The sequence below is a fragment of the Oncorhynchus mykiss genome, chromosome 20, assembly GCF_057628025.1.
Source record: "Oncorhynchus mykiss isolate SJ-2025 chromosome 20, ASM5762802v1, whole genome shotgun sequence".
Taxonomy (NCBI): Eukaryota; Metazoa; Chordata; class Actinopteri; order Salmoniformes; family Salmonidae; genus Oncorhynchus; species Oncorhynchus mykiss.
Genome location: NC_143041.1, coordinates 38,253,768 through 38,279,728, shown reverse-complemented (window position 1 = coordinate 38,279,728; position 25,961 = coordinate 38,253,768). Strand labels below are relative to the sequence as shown.

General features: G+C 42.9%; 1 pseudogene; it reads left to right on the top strand.

The window, feature by feature from the left end:
• The window catches only part of LOC110499535 (DNA primase large subunit-like), a 90,559-nt pseudogene that overhangs the window by 28,585 nt on the left and 36,013 nt on the right, over window positions 1-25,961 (top strand).

Below are 25,961 nucleotides of genomic sequence, written 5' to 3'. Positions count from 1 at the left end.
AGTTTCCAAAACTGTAAAATATTGTCTGTGAGTATAACAGAACTGATGTTGCAGGCGAAAACCTGAGAAAAATCCAATCCGGAAGTGCCTCATGTTTTGAAAGCGCTGCGTTCCAATGCGTCCCTATTGAGCAGTGAATGGGCTATCAACCAGATTACTTTTTCACCGTAATCCCCAAGGTGTCTACAGCATTGTGACGTAGTGTAATGTTGAAGAATACCCGTAAGCGGCTACATTGCGCAAGTACAGAGGTAGCCATTATTCCAATCGGTCCTACTGAAAAACGAATTGTCCCGGTGGATATATTATCGAATAGATATTTGAAAAACACCTTGAGGATTGATTATAAACAACGTTTGCCATGTTTCTGTCGATATTATGGAGCTAATTTGGAATATTTTTCGGCGTTTTCGTGACTGCAATTTCTGGGCGATTTCTCAGCCAAACGTGAAGAACAATTGGAGCTATTTCGGCTACAAAAATAATATTTTTGAAAAAAGGAACATTGGCTATCTAACTAGGAGTCTCGTGAGTGAAAACATCCGAAGCTAATCAAAGGTAAAATATTTAATTTGATTGCTTTTCTGATTTCCGTGACCAAGTTACCTGCTGCTAGCTGGACAAAATGCTATGCTAGGCTATCGATAAACTTACACAAATGCTTGTCTAGCTTTGGCTGTAAAGCATATTTTGAAAATCTGAGATGACAGGGTGATCAACAAAAGGCTAAGCTGTGTCTCAATATATTTCACTTGTGATTTTCATTAATAGGAATATTTTCTAGGAATATTTATGTCGTTGCATTATGCTAATTAGTGTCAGTCGATGATTAAGCTCCCTCATGCGGGATGGGGAGTTTAGCACTAATTATGAACAAATTCTTAATTTCAACGACGGCCTAGAAACAGTGGGTTAACTGCCTTGTCAGGAGCAGAACAACAGATTTTTAGCTTGTCAGCTCAGGGGTTTGATCTTGCAACCTTTCAGTTATTTGTTCAATGCTCTAACCACTAGGCTACCTGCCGCCGCAATTTATGGAAAATATATTTATAGTGGTTTAGATGGTACAATAATGCTCTACACTGTACTTGCTTGCTTTGTCACAAACTGAAATTAGGCGAACTATTTAGCAACCAGGAAAAAGCGGAGCGATTTCTGGTAGTGCATCTTTAACTGTGGTTGATTTGAATAGGCACTTATTGCATAGTTTTTTATTGAAGTTTCTGTTGAAGATATAGCGTCATTACAGTCATTGTAATTTCCCAAAAATATTACAATTAATTTGGTGACCGGCCCATTTGTGTGCATTAGTGACTGTCTAAACAACTGAAACTGAGTTTAGGCCATACTTTACACTGATATGACAACAAATGATGGGTGTCCTTTTGAAGCTTGTGGATGCAGAACTTCCAAAGCAATTCAGGCACTTTCAGTGACTGAATATCTTCCTGCTCTCAACCTCTTTCCCTAGAGCTCTCCAGCCCGTTAGCCTGTCCCCAGACCCACCAACATGTGGAAACAGCAGACCTCCATTATGAAGTGTTGAGAGGTCCCTATGCCCTCAGGGACATAACCTTCATTTGGCGTCAAATCACTATTCTCTGTGCCTTGGCCTTCTCTTCGCTTTTATTGTTGTACTGCACATTGTCTCCCAGGCCACACCTTGCCTGTGTGTCTGACATGAAGTGCAAATGACATATAAAATGTGCATATATATATATATATATATATATATATATATATATATATATATATATAATAATGTAATAGTGCACATTTTAGGCTGTCTATCAGTGGAGTGAAAATATGGAAACGCATGACTTTTCTTTGCCATTTGTCCTTCTAGATATTAAATGTTTTTTTGTTTTTTTAAAATGTATTTTTCAGCACTTTTAGTACAGCACTTTGTAGATGGGAGTACTGTCGCAACCTGACATGTCATTTTGTCAGTGTGTTAAGGCCTCTTGCTGGTCCCTAGAAGCAGGAGAGGTGTGTTTGGAGGCAGACCGTTTTTTCCCTTCTAAGATAGGTGACCTTCAACTCACTGTTGATCGAGGGAAGAAATTGCTTCTGTGATATTTCTGGCTGAAAAAATAAAGGATTGTTTTATAATTATCCCCTACTACTTCTTTCTCGGCTGAGTTCTAACAATCTGTTAAATGCACTATACAGACTTTTTGTAGGGTGACTGTAATTCAATAATGTAATTTGGGTTTATATAGACTTGAAATTGTATTGAAGGGCTTGTTTTTTGCTGATATGCATTTTTACTGTGAGAAATGAGTGAAATTAAAATAAGTCTTGAATTATTGAATTCCTTATTGTTCTCAATGGTAAATGCATGTAGATGAGAGTTGACACTTTGGAATGACTTCAAATGCTAACCTTTTGTACAGTTCGTACATAATGGTGTTTGTAAACAAAATCATTAGCTGCCCTTTTCTATTTCCTGGAGTGAAAGACAATCTAAGATATGCATACAGTACCAGTCAAAAGCTTGGGCACATCTACTCACTTAAAGGGTTTTTCTTTATTTTGACTGTTTTCTACATTGTAGGATAATAGTGAAGACATCAAAACTATGTAATAACACACGTGCAAAGCTGTCATCAAAGCAAAGGGTAACTACTTTGAAGAATCTCAAACATAAAATACATTTTGATTTGTTTAACACTTTTTTGGTTACTACATGATTCCATATGTGTTATTTCATAGTTTTGATGTCTTCACCATTATTCTACAATGTAGAAAATAGTACAAATAAAGAACAACCCTGGAATGAGTAGGTGTCCACATTTTTTACTGGTACTGTAAATGTTCTGATTCCATGTCCACTTTCATACCTTTTGGGTAGATGGTTGCATGAAAATCTCAGTAGATCTATTCGTTTAAGTGTTCAGACTTCGAAAAGGTCATGCAGCTCTCATCAATTCGTATGTCAGCTGTCTACATGGTCTGACAAGCTTTAATGCCAACTCTGCACTTTCACTGCTGACTCCCTGAATTGGCATGAAATGAAACATTTCCTGTAATTCTAACAAGACACTTGGTGTTCATTCAATCAGCTCCTGAAGTCTCCTTTGTTCTGAGTGCCATCATGGGGCTTTGTGGCTGAAATAAAATAAATAATGTCTTATGCAGCAGGCTTGTGACTGCTCACCAAGGCCACCGTGATTCATAATGACAGTTATTTTCAATAGTCTGTGAAAGTAGGGAGCTGAAGACCCTTACTCCTGCTGTAGGTTGATTTAACTCCTTCATATCACCTGCTGGCAACACAACATATCTAACAACATTAATTGAGTTATTCACAATACTGTTGGTAGTATTGTTGAGACTCCCGAAACTAATTAGTTTGCATTGTGTTAGGCATCCTGACCGAGTCTTTGTAGTAGAATAATTCCTCACCTGTATTAATTTTCCTCCAAGGTGGTAGTGTTGATGCTCAAGGCTTGAAGTGAGCGTTTCTTAGCAACCACTCCTCAGCGCACCTGTCATTGCAGGCTTTAAACTAGTGCCCTCAGAGACCTATACCCCCAGATCTATTCTAAATGAATTGAATTTAGAATAGAGATCAGTGTCATTGTTAAATGAACAATGTCAGTTATTTGTACACAAACAATACATGTGTGACGCCGTCTATGTTGGGGTGTGTTTTTAAAGAGCTTGGTGTAATCATGCTAGCGCAGGGCTTGATTAACCACTAACCCACATTGAGGTAGTCCCTATTCACTGATCATGAAAAACATTTCCCCATTCTATAAAACCAATTCTAAATGAACTTGATTGTCCAAAATATTTATTTGCTAGCTCTCCGATAACCATCAAAGCTGGTGAAATGAACGTGCACAGAAATAGCCAATATTGTTGATCTCTTGCAGTGGAGCAATTTCACAACACATCGCCTCAATCTCTTTTGCCACAGGATCCATATCTTTGTTGGACAGATACACGTTGACGGTTCCAGATGGTTAATCTTGTTAAATTGACTCAATTTACGCATTACTGTTTGCTTATCGATATTCTGATGTCTCTGTCAACAAGACAACTTTCCATCTTATATCCAGACCGTTCTAATCCAATATCCAATAGAGAGTGACCTTTTGGGATTTGCAACAGCATTGGCAATCGTCCTGCTTACAGCATTTCTAGCCCCTAAAATTCAATAAGGTTAAGTCTAGATTGATGTCACAAAACGATATGAAGTGTAAATACCTAAGATTATTTGATGGGGAGATATCAAACCGTGGGAATGTCTGTCCTGCTTGAGAATGAAATTATTCATAGATATCCCCAAGGTCTAAAATTCACTCTGGAGTTAGTGGCACATTTCGTTTTTTCTTGCATGTTATCAATGTCAGTTTTTCTTTTTCTTTTTTTTCCTTTAATGGACTGACCTTTAAGTTTGCCACACCATTTGCAAATTCTGCAACATGTAATTGCTAGAGCAGATAATTAGCTCATGTTGAATTAATTTGCATAATAATTAACACTTGTCTTTTGACCCTAATACTGTATTTTGGGGACCAGTACCCATCACTGTCCCATGTTCTTTGCCTGTCATTTTACCAAATGAGTAAAGGTCCTTACTGAAGGTTTCTTGACTGAAAAATATATCTTTACTCCTCTCTTCCCAGATCTTCTAAGCCCAGATCTTCTCCAAAGGAATCTGGTATTTCTTGTCTTGACACAGGTAACCATTTCTCTGCCTTCGTAATATTTGAGAAATCTTTCAAACTTGCAGAACTGCTGACTCGGGAACCATTTTAGATGCATGCAAATGAGCCGTATGTGAATTTAATGTGATTCCAACCTTTGCCAACGTAGGCTGCTGGGATGTCACAAAGTTCCCTCAGACGCTCTTTATTGACCAACGTTAACTAGAACACTGACTGCCCCAACTCTCTCCGCCTCCTCCCCTTTTCCTTCTCCACTCCTCCGCCTCCTCACCCATCTTCTCTGCCTCCTCACCCATCTCCTCCGCCTCTTCCCTCTCTCCTCCGCCTCCTCCCTCTCTCCTCCGCTTCCTCCATCTCGCTTCCTCCATCTCCTTTTCCTCTCCTCTTCACCCCTCTCCTTCATCTACTCTACTCTCCTCTGCCTCCCCCCTCACCCCTCTCCTCTGCCTCCTACCCCTCACCCCTCTCCTCTGCCTACTCTCCCTCTCCTCCTCCTCCTCACCCTTCTCTCCTCTGCCTCCTCCTCCTCTCCTCCCCCTCACCCCTCTCCTCTGCCTCCTCCCCCTCTCCTCCTCCTCACCCCTCTCCTCTGCCTACTCCCCCTCTCCTCCTCCTCCTCCTCCTCACCCCTCTCCTCTGCCTACTCCCCCTCCCCCTCTCCTCCTCCTCACCCTTCTCTCCTCTGCCTCCTCCCCCTCTCCTCCCCCTCACCCCTCTTCTCTGCCAACTCCCCCTCTCCTCCTCCTCCTCCTCCTCCTCACCCTTCTCTCTTCTGCCTCCTCCCCCTCTCCTCCTCCTCCTCCTCCTCACCCCTCTTCTCTTTCTCCTCCTCCTCCTCCTCACTCTTCTCTCCTCTGCCTCCTTCCCCTCTCGCTACATGCTCAGGCTTGGCAAGGCATTTCCATGGAGCTCCAGTCCAAGGTATAATGACCCAGGCTGATGAAGACATGGAGCCAGGACTAGTGGTGGCTTCCTCATCTATGCAGCATGAAGTTTTTCACTGTGCCACTGAAATGTCAACTTTGACATCACTGTGGTACTTCTTTATTTTCCTATAGTGCTCTTGGCTGGTTTAGGAATCTCAGCAGTCAGCACCATAGGTCTGAGGATAGTTTATTTCCCTCAGTGTTGCATTAATCACCATCTGGCCGTCTGTGCGTGAGCTCATTAAGATCTCCAACTGATTTTATTTGCTTTCAGATACATGACCCCAGTAAGTCTGAGAAGGACAACTGTTGGATTCTAGTTTGTATCAGGATGTCCATCAAATCAAATGTTATTGGTCACATACAGATGTTTAGCAGATGTTATTGCGGGTTGTGCGAAATTGTGTTTCTAGCTCCAACAGTGCAGTAAAATCTAACAATGCACACAATACACACATACCTAAAAGTAAAATAATGGAATTAAGGAAAATATAAATATCAGGATGAGCAATGTAGGAGTGGCATAGACCAAAATACAGTAGAATATAATACAGTACTGTATATACACATGAGATGAGTAAAGCAAAAATATGTAAACATTATTAAAGTGACTAGTGTTCCATTATTAAAGTAGCCAGTGATTTCAAGTCTATGTACAGTGGGGAGAACAAGTATTTGATACATTGCCGATTTTGCAGGTTTTCCTACTTACAAAGCATGTAGAGGTCTGTAATTTTTATCATAGGTACACGTCAACTGTGAGAGGCGGAATCTAAAACAAAAATCCAGAAAATCACATTGTATGATTTTTAAGTAATTAATTTGCATTTTGGGATGCAGCCTCTAAGGTGCAGGGTCACGTAACTGGGTCGAAGCTGCCTAGTGATGGCTATTTAACAGTCTAATGGCCTTGAGATAGACTGAAAAACAGCTTATTTCGGTCCCAGCTTTGATGCACCTGTGCTGACGTCACCTTCTGGATGATAGCAGGGTGAACAGGCAGTGGCTTGGGTCGTTGTTGTCCTTGATGATCTTTTTGGCCTTCCTGTGACATTGTGTGCTGTAGGTGTCCTGGAGGGCAGGTAGTTTGCCCCCGGTGTGTTGTGCAAACCGCACCACCCTCTGGACAGCCCTGTGGGTGGTGCAGTTGTCTTACCAGGCGGTGATACAGCCCGACAGAATGCTCTCAAATGTGCGTCTTTAAAGGTTTGTGAGGGTTTTTGGTCCCAAAACAAATTTCTTCAGCCTCCTGTGTGGGTGGACCATTTCAGATCGTCAGTGTTGTGTATGCCGAGGAACTTGAAGCTTTCCACCTGCTCCACTGCTGTCTCATCGATGTGGATAGGGGCGTATTCCCTCTGCTGTTTCCTGAAGTCCACGATCAGCGCCTTTGTTTTGTCAACATTGAGTGAGAGGTTATTTTCCTGGCACCACACTCCCAGGGCCTTCACCTCCTCCCTGTAGGCTGTCATCATGGTTGGTAATCAGGCCTACTACTGTTGTGTCGTCTGCAAACTTGATGATTGAGTTGGTGTGTTTGGCCACGCAGTCATAGGTGAACAGGGAGTACAGGAGGGGACTGAGCACGCACCCTTGTGGGGCTCCTGTGTTGAGGATCAGTGAAGTGGTGTTGTTTCCTACCTTCACCACCTGGGGGTGACCCATCAGGAAGTCCAATGGCACACTGGGGAACAGTTACTATGCTCAAGCATTGTGGTCTCTAATACTAATAGTCTACGATCCCCATACTGAACTGGTGGACCGCGGTCTGGATCCGGCACCAGAATGGAGTCAATATGGGTCCCGGCTAGAAAAAAAACTATCTATCATATGAACACACAGAAGACATGGATAAATGTGTAGAGTTGAAGGAAATTAGCTTTGGCTTGTTGTTGGAGCTATTTATTTATACAGTTTGGCCTGTTGGTGGAGCTGTCTTTTCATTCTACAGTTTGGACTGTTGGTGGAGCTGTTTTATTTGTACAGTTTGGCCTGTTGGTGGAGCTGTCTTTTAATTATGCAGTTTGGCCTGTTGGTGGAGCTGTCTTTTCATTCTACAGTTTGGCTTGTTGGTGGAGCTGTCTTTTCATTATGCAGTTTGGCCTGTTGGTGGAGCTGTCTTTTCATTATGCAGTTTGGCCTGTTGGTGGAGCTGTCTTTTCATTCTACAGTTTGGCTTGTTGGTGGAGCTGTCTTTTCATTCTACAATTTGGCCTGTTGGTGGAGCTGTCTTTTCATTCTACAGTTCGGCTTGTTGGTGGAGCTGTCTTTTCATTCTACAGTTTGGCCTGTTGGTGGAGCTGTCTTTTCATTCTACAGTTTGGCCTGTTGGTGGAGCTGTCTTTTCATTCTACAGTTTGGCCTGTTGGTGGAGCTGTCTTTTCATTCTACAGTTTGGCTTGTTGGTGGAGCTGTCTTTTCATTATGCAGTTTGGCCTGTTGGTGGAGCTGTCTTTTCATTATGCAGTTTGGCCTGTTGGTGGAGCTGTCTTTTCATTCTACAGTTTGGCCTGTGTTCAGTTGTGAAAGGCATTTTCTCACATGTTCTCTCTCAAGTACTTATAAACTTCCGAAAGCAACCTATTTACCCCAATTAAAGTGAGTGATTATAGATGATGAAATGTAGAAACAAGATGTTCCATGTGTTTTTCTTCATTTTGCTGAGGTTATTATGACCTGACCTTTTTACAAAGACTGAAATGTTTTCCATGAAACAGTCAATACAATTACAATTCAGTTACTAACAGTCTAGGCAGCAGGAAGAAAGACTGATAATAGTTTTTATTTTCCACGTTTTGTACATTGGATGCACTGAAAGGACATGGTCATTTAATAGTCTCTGAGTCATATAATAACTATTGTGAGCCACAGGAAGGGGGCCGCCAGGGATTTTGGGCCCCATGAAAGATATCACTTTGGGCACCACCACCACAGGCCACACCAACCCTGCGCAATTGCTGTAACCACACACCTCCAGAACCCAATCGACCCATTCAAAGCTTTAAATAACTCTACCTTTGCAGGCTTGCAACTCTCTTGTAGTCCAATATTTACTGTACGATATTTACTGACAGTGAGCTGTGAAAATATAACTCTGTGCAACATTCTGCATACAGCGGAATTCACTATAAAATGGCAAAATTATTGAATGGAAAATCTCTTAACATTAATGAATAACTTAAAATAAATGTACCTTAAATATACATTAACCTCTTTGATTAAAATAAATGAACATTATCATCTTTAGAATGATATAACAAACACAATAATAAAATCAGCAGTAGATTTTTGAACTAAGTTTACATACCAACTAGAAAATAAGCAGCTGTAAAAGTGGAAATGGAAATGAAAAGGCCTGATGATGGCGCCAGAGGAAAGGTCAAGAGGTCACCAAATCAATAGGTTTCTTCCACTTGGGGTCTTGATTGTGCACAACCAATTTTATGGCAATCCAGCCATTACTTTGAGAGATGTCTTGTTCTCAGCCTGTGGGCATCAAGTGCGTAGTGATCCAATATCCATAGCCATGCCATTTAACAGATATCACTGGCCCTTGCTCAGCCTTACTCACCAAGAGCCCAGCGCCAAGCCTTCTTGCTAGCAAAGTCACTGATCAAGTCTTTGAAGTCCAGCTTTCTAGCTAACTGACTTTCAATGGACAGCATGGCAAGAATGCAAAGCCTGTCCTGGGATATAGTGGACCTCAAACTGTTTTTTTAATCAGTTTTAGCTTTCTGAAAGCTCTCTCGCCACAAGCAACAGTCACAGGCATTGTGCAAAAATATACGTAAAGCAATGCACACTTCTACAAAAATACTTTGCAGCTTCGTCTTACAAATTGCATTCAGGAGACCAAGAGGGGACAAGTTAGGGGGGAAAGTAGCAGCATATACAGTGTTCAGGAGACCAAGAGAAGACAAGTTAGGAGGGAAAGTGGCAGCATATACAGTGTTCAGGTGTCTTGCTTCATGTTGAAACTCAGGTGTAAGATCTCTGGAATACTCCATGATCAGTGGTTGGCACACAGAAGGGACTTTATCCTCACTAATCTGCCCAACATTCAGAACAGCAGAAAATTCTTCTAGTGTCCAAGTCACTTATGATGTCGTCCATAGCAGTAAAAAACACTGTGTTCTGAAACACTGTTGCTGTGCTGTCCTGAGCTGTCTCCTCTACAGATGCTCTCTGGATGTTTACTTTTTGCCAAAAACAATAATAGAAAAATAAACCGTTAGTTTTTATTAGTACATTATAAATAAAATATCTATATTAGTGATGATAGGTGTATTTTTTTCATTATTAAATTATCAACCTAACGTTTTAATGATTGTTTAGGGTTCGTCAGTCACAGGCCCTTGGAATCACCCTAACCCTATTTGCCAGTAATATGTAAACATACACCATAAAGTGCTCTTGTGATGTGCAAACCAAATGTATGTTTTTTTACATTTTATTATTATCAATGTGATTTCCTTCCCCCCATCATTTTCTGCCAATAGGACGCAGGAACCTTTCATATTGGTATGAAACTTCAATGTTAAGATTCTCTTCCATTTTAAGACTACGTTAAACAGATAGAATACTGAAATACTCTGGTTGTCCTCTTTTCTTTATGCAAATTGCTCACCTAGTGTTGTTGTTCTCCACTTGTAGATTTGGGATATTCACACTTTACAGAAATTGCCATTGTTACACAGCCAAGTCCTCTTCCACTTTGGCTTCATGAAGATGTCTGTTTTGTAAATATGAAGTGTCAGGAAGGCTTTGCAAAAAGGAGATCAGAATCCAATCCAGTATCCAATCAGGATCAAATAGCCATGTGAAGCCAGTACAGCAGAAAGTGATTGCCATGGTAATGAAGTTGGGGAGGGAGGACACTCACTGGCCTCAGGTCAGCCTATGAGATTTCTCAATATGTCTGGCTCCTCCACAACGGGACAGGCTGACCCCACTCTGCTAGACTTCCAAAAGCGTTCGTCGTCCACCTATTTCATGGCAATTATCCGGATCACCAACCGCTGGAATGGAGAATTGGCCCTTTTCATTCTACCCCTATAAGTGCGCCATTGTGGCTGTTGTGTGCTATTATAATGGCGATTCTCTTCCGTGGAGGTCAGTGAGGAGACATCACAGGAAGTGTAATTTAAAGAGCGTGAAATTCAAAGCTGCTTCCCCATCGGACTAGATTTCCCCACTCTGGAATTTTGATGTCTAGAGACAAATATTTACCTTCCTGTTATCAGTTTGTCTTTTTCCACTCTTGCATCTGCAGTTGTTAGGATGAAGTAACACTGTCTGGCATCAAGGTTTCAAACAGGCCCAATTGTTATGTTCTGATAAGCCTTTTGGGATCGAGAAAATAATGAGATGAAAAAAATAATCAGATACAAAAAAAAACAGGCTAACTAAACTTTACCCCTTTTTTTACTATAATCTTTGTTGATTGCAGAAACCCCATATGATGGTTGAATTAGTAATATATGCTTAAACTGTACCTGCACAACAAGGCCTAAGTTTAAATGCTTATAATTAATGCCAGGATGCAGGTGATCAATAAACATGAAATATTAGGCAATCAATGGGTCGAGCAGCTGTTGTAGCTAGATGTACAGAACAGAGGGAGGGGAACACCGACTCAGAACAGAGGGAGGGGACACCGATCCAGAACAGAGGGGAACACCGACCCAGAACAGAGGGAGGGGAACACTGACCCAGAACAGAGGGAGGGGAACACCGACCCAGAACAGAGGGAGGGGAACACCGACCCAGAACAGAGGGAGGGGAACACCGACCCAGAACAGAGGGAGGGGAACACCGACCCAGAACAGAGGGAGGGGAACACCGACTCAGAACAGAGGGAGGGGAACACCGACTCTTGTGTCAGTAAATCTGGCTCTAGCTCCATGACACAAGACATCCTTTACAGTTTTTCAGCATCAGGATTTTTTGGACGTCTGGCTCTTAATTTCTGAAAGGTGTTCTGATCTGGTGGCGATGAAAAGTGCACAGTGGTCTGGCCACGGTATCCAATTTGTCGTTGCCTCAAAAGCTCCCAAAGCCACATCTCTTTAAAAGATATGGGTCTTTCTATAAATAATGGAGCCAATGTGTGACATTGGGATCAACATTTCAAATGGTTTTAAATAAAAAGGATATTCATGCAGTTCCACATGTGTACTTAGAGGAATTAAAGTGAATACATTCAAACTGGCCCATAATTCCACCTATACAACAACATCCTTTACGCAGGGTTCATACAGACATTGGCTAGTCACATTCAAGCACTTAATTGTAATTGTCAAGGACCTCAGTGTTATACAATAGTATCATTTATATAATTGTGTATATGTAGGGCCTAATATAGAGCCCCCCCCCTGAAAAAAAAGCATGCAACAACTGTCCAAAAAAAGTAGCCCATTACCACTTCAAGAATAATACATTTTGTAGGCCTTGCCAATGCATTGATATATAATGAAATATGTAACAATAATGTGGACATGGTGACTAAGTAGATTGGGTGCATGGAGATTTTTCTGTAGCCTATGTGGCTGATGCAGGCACACATGATAAAGCCAGGAATCTCACCATCACTGTTTTAATAATGAGAAAGTGACCAAACACCATGTTCCTTTTTTAATGGAAGGATTTGTATGGAAAGCCAAGTTGAAGCCAGCATTAGATGTTGTCATCTTCATAATAACCGCACATGCTTTTACTGCAACAGAGTAGCACAACACCCTTCAATTCTAGCTGCGGCAAACAAACTAAAGTGGCCACATCTGTCACAAAAGCAGATAAAAAATGAAATCACGGATAATTATAAGGGAGCAGGAGAACTTGTAATTTTTGGAGCCAATTTATAATAACTTTTCAAGCACCAAATTGAGGAAATGTCAGATTTTCAAGGTAGGCCTATTCAAGTACTTTAATTTCTGAGCTTCAAATTCAAGTAGGCTATTTTAAGCCCCTTGTAGTATTGTTTAAAATTGCAAGTGTGACATGGAAAACAAAAGGTATTTGTCATGTTATATCATTACCAGATCATGTTTTGAATAAGACCACTAGGCTATGTAATGTGTTGTCATTATATCCAGAATAATCAATAGGAATTGGGTTGGATGTTGTTGTCACGTTCTGACCTTAGTTCCTTTGTTTTGTCTTTGTTTTAGTATGGTCAGGGCGTGAGTTGGGGTGGGCAGTCTGTGTTTGTTTTTCTATGTTGGTTTTTGTGTTCGGCCTAGTATGGTTCTCAATCAGAGGCAGGTGTCGTTAGTTGTCTCTGATTGAGAATCATACTTAGGTAGCCTTTTTAGACCTGGGTTTCGTTGGTGTTTATTTTCTGTTCAGTGTTTTTCAGGCACCATTCAGGACTGTTCGTTTGTCGTTTTCTGTATTGTTTCAGTGTTCAATTACTTTATTAAAGAATATGGACACCTACCACGCTGCACCTTGGTCCTCACCTCCTTCCACCTACGACGATGCTCGCTACAGTTGTGCAATAGTCTATTTTACACAATTGTGCACAATAGGACAGCCTGGGGAACAAAAACATATGAAAACATGAACTCATTACCTTGATGCTTTCTCTGTTTCTCTGTTAAATCTAATGAGACCCTGCTGTAAATCAAGCAGAAAACAACAGATCAGCATCAATTCGCTATGGATATTAGATCCAACATGGATCCAGGTACAACTGTCTTCACCAGAGTAACGCATTAGACACCAACATATTCTGGACATTCCTCGCAAACACCTTTTTTTCCAGCATTTTTTGCATCCGATGTGCTATCATAACAACTATTTGTCACTTGACTGTCACTCGGGTGAAATTCCTTCCTGGATCAGATGAGGATGACGTGAAAATATCAGGGCGTAACTAATCAGCTGAACACCAAATGCACATCAACAAGTATTATGCATAATTATTGAAGCACCACATTTAATGACAGTATAAATTTAGGTTTTAAGTGTCAAGGTGAGGTGACTCTTCTGGTTCAAGCATTTTATTTTGCAATGCATACATTATTTTGGATTTGTGTGTCCATAAACTGTTTTTACCCTGTAACATAAGGAGACATGATGTTGCACTGCATTTCTGAGACCTCTATACAAACAACGGTCTGATAGATCCAGGATTCTTACAAGGTTCCAGTTCAGTATCTAATTTAACTGATTAATGCTTAATAAATGATATAGTAACTTACACTACCATATAACAACTTACATGGTTTAATTTCACACACTTTTGTTAATGCAGATCTGTCAAGATATTAACCAGGATAAAAGGTTAAAAGGGTTTTAAATCAACCTGTGAATTTGATTGAATATAGCTATGATCCCTTATATCTTAATGTAATGACATGACCATTTTTGGCTGATTTATTATCAATGACTCATCAACAGCTGTAACAAGTTGTCAAGTGTAGAAAATCCTCACTGGTGCCCTAGTTTAGAATGACCCATATCCTGTCATGCTGGCTTTAGCATTGATTGATGTCCCGTGAAAGATCCTCATCAAATCAAGCTTTTATTTATACAGCACATTTCAGACATGGATTGCAACACAATGTGCTTAACAGGAAAAAAAACAAATACAAGTAAATGGAAATAATATTTACTACACAACAAACATAAGAGGATAAAAACAAAAGAATAACAATAAAAACAAAACTTCTAAAAATCACCCTAAGGAAAAGCAAAGCTAAAAAGGTGTGTTTTAAGATATTTTTTAAATATGTCCACAGTTTCAGCCCTCCTCAGGTTCTCTGGCAGGCTATTCCAAAGGCTGGGGGCATAATAACTAAAAGCTGCCTCTCCATGCCTCTTGGTCTTAAGCTTTGGGATAGTTAAAAGGCCAGTGCCAGAGGTCCTGAGGGACCTACTGGGTACATAAATTACCTTTTAAAAGCATGTTTGACCATGTATTGGAGTGCACAATCATGGATTGATTTAAAAACCAATAGAAGAATCTGAAAATGAATTCTAAACTCACAGTCAGCCAGTGCAGAGACTTTAAAACCGGTGTAATGTGTGCTGTCTGTCTGGTTTTGGTCAGCACCCGTGCTGCAGTATTCTATATGTTTTTCTTGGGTAGACCAGGCAGGAGAGTGTTACAGTAGTCAAGCCTGCTTGTAGTAAAAGCATGGATGAGTCTCCTCTGTATTAGCCTGAGAGAGAAATGGCTGTACCTTGGCAATGCTCCTCGGGTGGTTAAAAAGCTTCTCATGTGCTTTAATCGCTTCAGTGGCCATTTTGGACCTCAAGTCAGATCCATATATATCTCAAAAGTTTAGAATCTCTGCATCTTTTCTGACAGCCTTAGGAATTTTCAGACTTTCTTGGGATTTCTTTCATGTTAAATTTTACAAACACAATTTAACAATGACTGAATCGTGTTAGAGCTTGGGGGCGGAAACGTCCAAGTGGAAGCTTTCCCAAGTCAGATGCTTATTGGATATTCGTAAAAGAAATTAGAGGCTGTGAATTGTGGAATTTGTGCAGACAGGAATAAAAGTCTCTTCACGGTTGAGTTTAATAACATCTCTTGTGTAAAACATTAATCACATCGCTGGGTTGGCGTACCATTTCTTCCAACTGGCAAAGATAAGAAAAACACTAACTCTCCATAAGCCACCAAGTGACATCATTTCAATGAGGATGTTCAACTTTATAAGACCTTAGCCAGCCTGTGTCCTATGCTTTTAGGTTGCAGTATTGTTACAGTAACATTGAATTATTTCTGAAACTTTCAGCAAAGTTCACTGATTCTTTCTAAACCCGTTGATGTGCTGCTGTAGCTTGTACCTCTTTACCGCTTTTGTCACACCCTGATCTGTTCACATGTCTTTGTGGCTGTCTCCACCCCCCCTCCAGGTGTCGTCCAATTTCCCCATTATCCCCTGTGTATTTATACCTGTGTTCTCTGTCTGTTGCCAGTTCGTTTTGTTTGTGAAACCTACCAGCGTTTGTTCCCCTGCTCCTGCCTGTTTCTTGCTCCTGTTTTTTTAGTCCTTCCCAGTTTTGACCGTTCTGCCTGCCCTGACCCTGAGCCTGCCATTCTATACCTTGCCCCACCTCACAGGATTATTGACCCCTGCCTGCCCTGACCCTGAGACTGCCTGCCGTTCTGGACCCTTTGCATCTCTGTATTATTGACCCCCTTTGACCTGTCCTTTGCCCGCTCCTGTATTAGAAATAAACTATTGTTTATTCGATACTGTTTGCATCTTTGTCATACCTGAAACCTGATAGTCTGAACGGGCCATGACTGACTCAGCAGACTCGGACTAGCTCCGCAACGCCCTCTCCTCCCAAGGAGCCACCATTGTCTCATAGAAGGGTTACAGACCTTAGCCAAACGCCATAACCGAGCGTTTAACACATTTCTGGAGCAATTCCGGGGGTCGTCTGTTAGGCAGTCTACCACAATGTTGATCTCCTAGCGTACCACAGTGTCCCGAGAACCCCGCTTACCTCCTCCGGGGCGCTATGCTGGAGATTCCGGAACCTGCCGGGCTTTTCTCTCCCAGTGCTCCCTCATTTTCAAGCTGCAGCCTACTTCGTTCCCCTCGGGCCGCTCGAGGATAATGTACATCATAACATTGATGTTCAGGAGGGCACTCGCATGGGTCACGGTGGTGTGGGAGCAACAATCCGCTGTCTGCCTCAGTCTGGAGGAGATCGTGGAGGAGGTTCGGAAGGTGTTTGACTCTCTGTTGTTCGCAAGCTGCTCCAGCTACGTCAAAACTCCCGTAGTGTGGCAGGCTATGCAGTGGATTTCCACACGTTGGCAGCGGAGAGTGCTTGGAACCCGGAAGGGCTGATCGACATGCTACTACACAGAGTATCAGAGGAAGTAAAGGACAAGTTTGTAGCCCGGAACTACCGACGGATCTTGACTCATTCATCGCCTTGACCATTCGGATCGATGGGAGACTATGGGAACGAAGGAAGGAGAGCAGATTCGATTCCACCTCACCTCCGAGGTATCCCAGAAGTCCCCAACGGCTCCATTGCCGAAAGAACCCGAGGCTACCAGAGTTCCCCGAGAGCCTCCAAAGACTGCCGATTTACCTCTTCCCGAGCCCCTATAACTAGGCAGTGCTTGGCTGTCTCCAGCTGAATGGCTATACATGCTTCACACTAAGAGCATCCTGTATTGCGGGACTGCTGGTAATTTCATCTCCACCTGTCCACTAAAAGACCAGGCTCACCGCTAGGAGTTAGTACTCTGGTGGGCCATACGGAGAACCTTTCCTCTCCCCTTACTCACATCCCTTTTCATGCCATGTTGCTGTGGGAGAACCAGTAAAAATCTCTCCGGGTACTCATTGACTCTGGGACAGATGAGAGCTTTATGGACGCTACCCTGGCTACCGAGCTGGATATCCTCACTCAGCCACTCTCCATTCCCATGGACGTTAGAGCACTGGACGAGCACTCTATAGGCCGGGTCATCCACAATACCACTCCCATCAACCTACGTGTCAGGGAACCATAGCGATACGATCTAGGTCCTGCTCATTAAGTCACCTCAGGTTCCCCTGGTATTGGGATTCTCCTGGCTCCAGCGACACAATCCCCTGACCGCTCTGCCACACCCATTGCCTGAAGTCAGCGCAGCCTGCCCCGAGACGTCTTCCTGTGGGCCCGGAAGTTGCCCCGTACCTCTCCGCCATTCCAGCAGAGTACCAGGACGGTGTTCAGTAAAGGCTCCGGCCACTTGGCTGCTGCCGTACCGACCTTATGACTATGGGATTGACCTTCTCCCAGGCATCCTTCCGCTCCGGGGATGACTGTACTCTCTGTCGGGTCCGGAGACCAAGGCTATGGAGACCTACATTGAGGACTTCATCCATCCTTCTACCTCCCCCGCCCGGTGAAGGGTTCTTCTTTGTGGAGAAGGACAAAACCCTGCGCCCGTGTATCAACTACCAGGGCCTCAACAACATAACAATGAAGAACTGCTACCTGCTACCTCTCATCTCCTCTGCCTTTCAGCCACTTCAGGGAGCCACCGTGTTCTCCAAGCTGGGTATACGGAATGCCTACCACCTGGTGCGGATACTGGAAGGGGACATGTGGAAGAGTGCCTTCAACACTGCCAGCAGGCACTACGAGTACCTGGTCATGCCCTTTGGCCTTACCAACACCCCTGCTGTGTTCCAGGCTCTGGTTAATGATGTTCTCCGCGACATGTTGAACCAGTTCGTCTTCATCTACCTCGATGACATCCTCGTCTTCTCCCACTCCACCTAAGAACACATGCTCCACTTCCGACAGGTTCTCCAACACCTCCTGGAGAACCAGATTTTTGTAAAGCAGAGAAGTGTAAATTCCACCGCTCCACCTTCCCCTTTCTGGATTACGTCATTGTTGCAGGGACCATACAGATGGATCCCGGGAAGGTGAGAGCGGTGGTGGATTGGCCCCAGCCTATGTCCAGAGTACAACTGCAGCATTTCCTGGGATTCACCAACTTTTATCACCTCTTTATCCGGGGCTACAGCACCCTGGCTTCCACCTTGTCTGCACTCATGTCTCCCAAGGTTCCGTTCACGTGGTCCCCAGCTGCGTTCCGGGATCTCAAATACCGCTTCACCACAGCTCCCATGTTGGTTCATCCTGACCCGTCCCGTCAGTTCGTGGTGGAGGCCGATAGCTTTTGCATTTCCCATGTGCTGTCCTTTTTTTTCAGCTGACAGCCCGCTCTCTACCGGCAGTGCAGTCTGATGAATGACCACCTCAGGTAATTGGCATATTGATTCCTCTGCTGATGCTTTAGGTCATTCATTATGACAATATAGTCATTATGCACTCCCAAAAAATAATGCTTGTCAAAACCAACGGGGCATGTAGGAACCCAAGTGGGGTTTGATTCCAGGCTGTGACTAGGAGCCCCGCTTGGTGGTGCACAATTAGCCCAGCAACATCCGTGTTCGGAGAGGGTCTGGCCAGTGGGGCTTTCCTTTGCTTATCACGCTCTGGGGACTCCTTGTGGTGGGCTAGGTAACTGCAAGCTGACCACAGTCAGCAGTCGTACAATGTTTCCTCAGACACATTGGTACAGCTGACTTCTGGGTTAAGTGAGCAGTGTGTTAAGGAACAGCGCAGCTTGGCGGGTCATGTTTTGGAGGATCCTTCTCCCGAGCCCGTTGGTAAGTTAAAGAGATGAGACACGGTCGTAACTACCAATTTGATATCACGAGAATGGGATAAAAAATAGCTGGTGAATTCACACCTTGATTAGAGGTTCAAACAAATAACAGTGAGAAATGCTCCTCAAACCCTCAATGCAGATGTTTTTATATGAAATAATTTCTGCGTAACAATGAAGTACCGTTATGTAATTGATTTCCATGACAATTGGCAAAAATACAATTTTTAGCAAAAAACTATTTCTCAAGCAAGAATTTTGCTCGGACTGTCCGGGAGTGATTGTCCTGTGTTTTTATATACGCTTCCACACTGAGGTTGAAATAATACTTTGAAAATTATGTTAAATACCCTTTTAGAGTAAAAGCTGTTTAATAAAACAATTTGCCTGAAATTTCAGCCTGTTTTGGTGGGATGGAGTTGTGGCCTGCCTGGTGACATTTACCAGGCGGTAAATTGGTTAATAGACCATAATAAAGAGTTCCAAACCTCTCTGCCAATAACAGCTAGTTTTCTTTTTTCCCTTCCCCACTCAGACCACTGCCAGACAGTCCTAGCAAGGTTCTTGCTTGAGAAAATACTCTTTGCTAAGAGCTATTTTTGTTACTTTGTTTTAAATTATAGTAGACATGTTACCCAGGAATGATTTGATATTGAGATAAAAACAGCTCCATTGGAGTACATTTCTAGGGCACATTTCACAAATGCTCCCAAATCCTCTTTGTGCCACTTTTCCCAGAAATGGCCTAACGTTCCAAACACGAGATTCCCTTTGAGAAAGTGTCTCCTCTGCCTCCAAACACTGTGATAATGGAACACAAACTCCAAACCTAATGTGTCAACTGGAAGCCAGAGCATTTATTTTTATAGCCAGGCCCCGAGAGCGCCCACCCACCCATGACCCACAGACTGCCCGAGCAAAATAAAGCCAAGGAAAGCCCTTCGTACCGCCACGACCTCTCTGAAGATTACTTGACTCTACTCCTGGGGTAGGCAACTAGGTTCAGCCGCAGGCCGAATTTTGATGGAACAAATGGTAGGGGGGACGGATAATAATAATAATAATTAGTACACTGCAAATTGACTACAACCTAAGCCTAAAAATGGATTATATTTTTAAATAAAAACTGTTTAGTGGGATTGCTGAAACAGATTTCCTAAATGAAAGCCATTGTTAGCTGAATTCCTGGTGACTTTTGTATTTTGACACAAAACTAAAATCCTTAAAATCCCCCTCACGGTCTTACTCTTTAACCCTCCCCCCTCACTGTCTTACACTTTAACCCCCCCGCAACGGTCTTGCTCTTTAACTCCTCCCCACTGTCTTACTCCACTCTCTTTCATCCTCCCTCTCTCTACATTCTGCATTCTCTTTCTTCCTCTTTCAAACTCTTCTACACATGCTATCTTTCAATGGCTTTCTGAAATCGCCTCTGGCGTAGTCCCCTGCTCTGTGTTGGAATGATCCAACCTGGGCTCTACAAGTGTAAGCCTGTCCTGGCTTTCAGGAAAGGACCCACCAGGGAGTCCTGGTTTAGATTAAAGCCCCTCCACCTGCCTCTCACTGGCCATCTAGCCCTCCTGTTGCCTTCCTGCACCTGCCAATGATTGTAAAGGAGAGCTGAACAACGGAGGCTTTCCCCAAAGGCAACTCTACCAACCAGCTGTGTCTATTGGTTTTTAATGGAGCCCGATTGAGGCCTCTTTTAATTGGATGCGTCATTGCCGACATAGAGGTTGTTTGACTGCAGAAAGGTTCCCACTGTGTTCCAATGAAAGGCTATGCATGCTGGGGCAGTCAGATAAGGTAGTGTCATGGGGCCAGCTTGTGCACTAGAAATAAACCTGTGTCCTCAAGCAAACCAGCTGTTGAATCGAAACGAATAAACAAGGGGACTTGGACGCAGAAGCGATAGCTGGCAGGGCAACACTCCATCAGAATTGAGCAGGCAGCATAAGCCCAAAGCCCGTGCTTCAGTATTCAGTGGGCCGTCGGTCGTTAGGTCCCACAGCTGATTCCCTTTCACTTTGAGACTTTCTGTGGTAAACGCTAGATTACCAGTGAAGGGTCCGGTTTCATCCGCGGCCAAGGCTTAACAGATTTCAAAGGCAGCTTCTATAGTGTATCATTGATCCCCCTTTACAATATTTTGATCGTAATGTGCACCACCTCTCCTTTTGAATTGTAAGGCACACTAGGAAAACTCAATACATGAATAGAGCATATATATATATACACACACACACAGTGGGGCAAAAAAGTATTTAGTCAGCCACCAATTCTGCAAGTTCTCCCACTTAAAAAGATGAGAGAGGCCTGTAATTTTCATCATAGGTACACTTCAACTATGACAGACAAAATGAGAAAAAAAATCCAGAAAATCACATTGTAGGATTTTTAATTAATTTATTTGCAAATTATGGTGCAAAATAAGTATTTGGTCAATAACAAAAGTTTATCTCAATACTTTGTTATATACCCTTTGTTGGCAATGACAGAGGTCAAACGTTTTCTGTAAGTCTTTACAAGGTTTTCACACATTGTTGCTGGTATTTTGGCCCATTCCTCCATGCAGATATCCTCTAGAGCAGTGATGTTTGGAGCTGTTGCTGGGCAACACGGACTTTCAACTCCCTCCAAAGATTTTCTATGGGGTTGAGATCTGGAGACTGGCTAGGCCACTCCAGGACCTTAAAATGCTTCTTACGAAGCCACTCCTTCGTTGTCCGGGCGGTGTGTTTGGGATCATTGTCATGCTGAAAGACCCAGGCACGTTTCATCTTCAATGCCCTTGCTGATGGAAGGAGGTTTTCACTCAAAATCTCACGATACATGGCCCCATTCATTCTTTCCTTTACACGGATCAGTCGTCCTGGTCCCTTTGCAGAAAAACAGCCCCAAAGCATGATGTTTCCACCCCCATGCTTCACAGTAGGTATGGTGTTCTTTGGACGCAACTCAGCATTCTTTGTCCTCCAAACACGGCGAGTTGAGTTTTTACCAAAAAGTTATATTTTGGTTTCATCTGACCATATGACATTCTCCCAATCTTCTTCTGGATCATCCAAATGCTCTCTAGCAAACTTCAGACGGGCCTGGACATGTACTGGCTTAAGCAGGGGGACACGTCTGGCACTGCAGGATTTGAGTCCCTGGCGGCGTAGTGTGTTACTGATGGTAGGCTTTGTTACTTTGGTCCCAGCTCTCTGCAGGTCATTCACTAGGTCCCCCCGTGTGGTTCTGGGATTTTTGCTCACCGTTCTTGTGATCGTTTTGACCCCACGGGGTGAGATCTTGCGTGGAGCCCCAGATCGAGGGAGATTATCAGATTATCATTATCATTATCAGATTATCAGTTGTATGTCTTCCATTTCCTAATAATTGCTCCCACAGTTGATTTCTTCAAACCAAGCTGCTTACCTATTGCAGATTCAGTCTTCCCAGCCTGGTGCAGGTCTACAATTTTGTTTCTGGTGTCCTTTGACAGCTCTTTGATCTTGGCCATAGTGGAGTTTGGAGTGTGACTGTTTGAGGTTGTGGACAGGTGTCTTTTATACTGATAACAAGTTCAAACATGTGCCATTAATACAGGTAACGAGTGGAGGACAGAGGAGCCTCTTAAAGAAGAAGTTACAGGTCTGTGAGAGCCAGAAATCTTGCTTGTTTGTAGGTGACCAAATACTTATTTTCCACCATAATTTGGAAATAAATTCATTAAAAATCCTACAATGTGATTTTCTGGATTTTTTTTCTTCTCATTTTGTCTGTCATAGTTGAAGTGTACCTATGATGAAAATTACAGGCCTCTCTCATCTTTTTAAGTGGGAGAACTTGCACAGTGGGTGGCTGACTAAATACTTTTTTGCCCCACTGTATATGTTCTGAATGATTTCTGTATCATATTTGATTAAATATACAGTATTATAATACACTATGATTTTCCATGATGTGACAAAGCTATATAGATATTGGCCTAAGTCAACATGATAAATCAATGAGATTAAATGTCCTCATCTAAGTAGTGTGGGAATATGAAGCTTGTGTTTGAGAGGCAATGGCACTGAGCTTTTAGCCCTACTCAGCTTTGCACTGTTTTAGTGATGCTTAAATGACCTTGTTTAATCACACTTTATTTAACTAGGCAAGTCATTTAAGAACAAATTCTTATTTACAATGATGGCCTATACCGGCCAAACCAGGATGACGCTGGACCAATTGTGCGCCACCCTATGGGACTTCCAATCACAGCCAGTTGTGATACAGCCTGGATTCAAACCACTGAGATGTAATGCCTTAGACCGCTGTGCCACTTGGGAGCCACTATGACCCAATATATTTTGTAATTGTTGCCTCATGAGCAATTAGGTGGTCAAGGCCTCTAATCAAAGTCACACAGGCTAAGAAACCTGATTAGCCTGTAACCTGGCTGTTTTTGCTCCATTACTCGAATGGCCTTTCAAATGGCATTTAGTCAAAATTTCTGGGTCACCTGGATTACTTCAGTGCCATAAGGTAAGGGCTGTGTGATCAAAGGGTGAGAAAATGCACCTGACATGTATAAAGCTTTGGGAGGATAATTATGATGTTGACCTTTACCCATGGCATCAAACCAAGAGGCCCAAATTAGGCCATGAGACATTGCAGTAAAAGCATTTTGCAGCAATATTTTGTGTGTAAATTTGAATATCTTCCAGCAGTTTTTAGCCAGTTAGGTAACCGCATTTGTTTTGTTAACAGAGTCAGATTTGAGGCTGTATACTGTTAGGGGACTGTCGGAGCATCTTCATTGATCAGCTTATTCTTCGGCAAGGCACACTAACGTTGCACAAAGACAAGTCAGTTAATTTATGGAGGGCTCCTGCTCAAATGCTAGGCACTGAGAAAATCAATCACACAGACATCGATCAGTGGGATTGATCTTGACCAATGTAACATTTTGCTGGGAGGGACAATAAAAATGGATACAACTGGAAAACTCGAGGATCAATGTTACATTTGATTTATTCCAGAAACCTGGTCACTGGTTTTTATTCAGTGGCACTTTAGCCACTTAAAACACATTAAAACATATTTGTCTTGCTCCCCGGTATGCACCAAATCTACTTCTCTATAGAATATGTGCAAAAAGCTGCCATTCAATGAATACGTCAGACTGTATTTCTGTATAGTGCAACAATAGCTTTCTATGAGGCACACTTACCTTTCTGTATAGTACAATTACATGTTTTATACAAAGATTGTTGAGAGTAAGCTGTTATTATCATAGCCCCAGGTAATGGAGCCAGTGGACCCAAAATCCTAAATGGACCCTGAGACCGAACCATGTCCTGCTGTAGCACTTTGTAGACTAATGATGACAATGTGTTCTTTCTCTGGAACTGTTGTGATAGACTGCTGTAATTTATTTTCTCTTTCTCTGCCTCTCTCTTGTTGGTCCATTGCTGTCCTTGCAGCCATGGCTACGTGGATCAGGACTACAGCATACAGAAGAGTATTGGGAACATGTCTTTGGAGCAGATCGATTCGGTGAGTATGCATTGAAACACAAAGGACACATTTATACTAGGGAGGACAAGGAAGATGTAGAGGACACTGGTTATATCAGAACAGAAATGTACAGTCATTGCAGCAGTTGTCTGTCCACCTATCTCAGTATTGGTTCATGCTGTATGTTTCCATCAGTGGTGAAGTGGTAAATGTCTTCAGTGTCTTCAGTGTTCACAAGAATTACTGCTTGAAACTTAACTTTTGAGGCAATAGTCCTCGCATTTCATGCCCAATGTCATGCCCAATGTCATGCCCAATGTCATGCCCAATGTCATGCCCAATGTCATGCCTAATGTCATGCCCAATGTGTTAGCGAGACAGAGTTCTCTACATTGACATTCAGAAGGGATTCCGAAGGGGTTTTAATGAACCATTGTGGTCTCTGTGAGGGGAATTAAACTGATCGAGGCCACAGCTCAGCTCAGACTCGTTGTGCATTCTTCACTTTCTCCATTTCAGAGACCACTGCTGTTCCAATTAAGTGGCCCGTCAGCAAATGCTAATTTCGTCCTTCAGATTTACCCACTCTCAAACAGAAGTCATGTATCCACTTGTAAATAGTAGCCCCTTTTGAAGCAAGATCTGGCACATAAACAAGAACATTTCCGTTCAATCAAGTGACTCTCCAACCGGAAATGTCCCCCACAATGCTTTAAATGTTCACTTTCAGTATTTAGTACTCAATTTCTCAATATCACACAGCATTCTTTCTAAGTGTGTTGATGCAAGCAAGCCATGTATGTGAACCAGAAATGGATACTATACCACAGCTAGGAGTCGATCAGGGAAGCAGCTTTGTCGTCTCTACTGGCGAGACATTCCTCTACTACTTGGTCATGGGAGAACGAATGAGACCGAGAGGGCTTTAATTTTAGCTGTTTGTGATGTGGTGCTCAGCAGATGGAAAAGGCTGGCAGTGGGTCTAGTTTTTTTTCTCTCTCTCTATTCGGCACCTGTAGCGTTGGCTTTGGGCTCCGAGTGGCTAAACCAGAACCTTGTGATCACCAGACGACTGGGCTAGACGATCACTGCCACTCTCCTGCAGCTCTACTAAATAAGCTTTCCTCTTATGAGCCATTAAATAATGAGGTGTGTGTGTGTGTGTGCGTGTGTGCTTTACATGATATTGAGCTATATTAAAAGTACCACCACAGCTTTAAATTATAAGGATGCCTGGCCTAGATAAAATCAGGAGGACATTTTAGCGTAGTCTGGATTGTGATATTCCGGGCCATGTAACAAACTGACTGCATATCGGTGCGTTCGGAGAGAAAATATGGAAATATGGAGTCGTTGGTGGATGAAACGGATCATTCCATGCAGCTTTTTGTTTGAATTGCTGCCATGGTAAAGTTAGGCAGTTGACTTTTGCCTGCATATCTAAATGTGTCCTCTCTTCCTTCAGCTATCGGTGAAGTCCTACCCCCTGTCCGTGAGGCAGCTCCACCGGTTGCTGAGGGAAAGCCACCACCTCCGCCACGGTGGGAGCATGCAGTACAAATTGTTCCTTAAGGGCATAGGCCTCACTCTGGACAAGGCCCTGCAGTTCTGGAGGTCCGAGTTCCTCAAGGGCATAGGCCTCACTCTGGACCAGACCCTGCAGTTCTGGAGGTCCGAGTTCGTCAAGGGCATAGGCCTCACTCTGGACCAGGC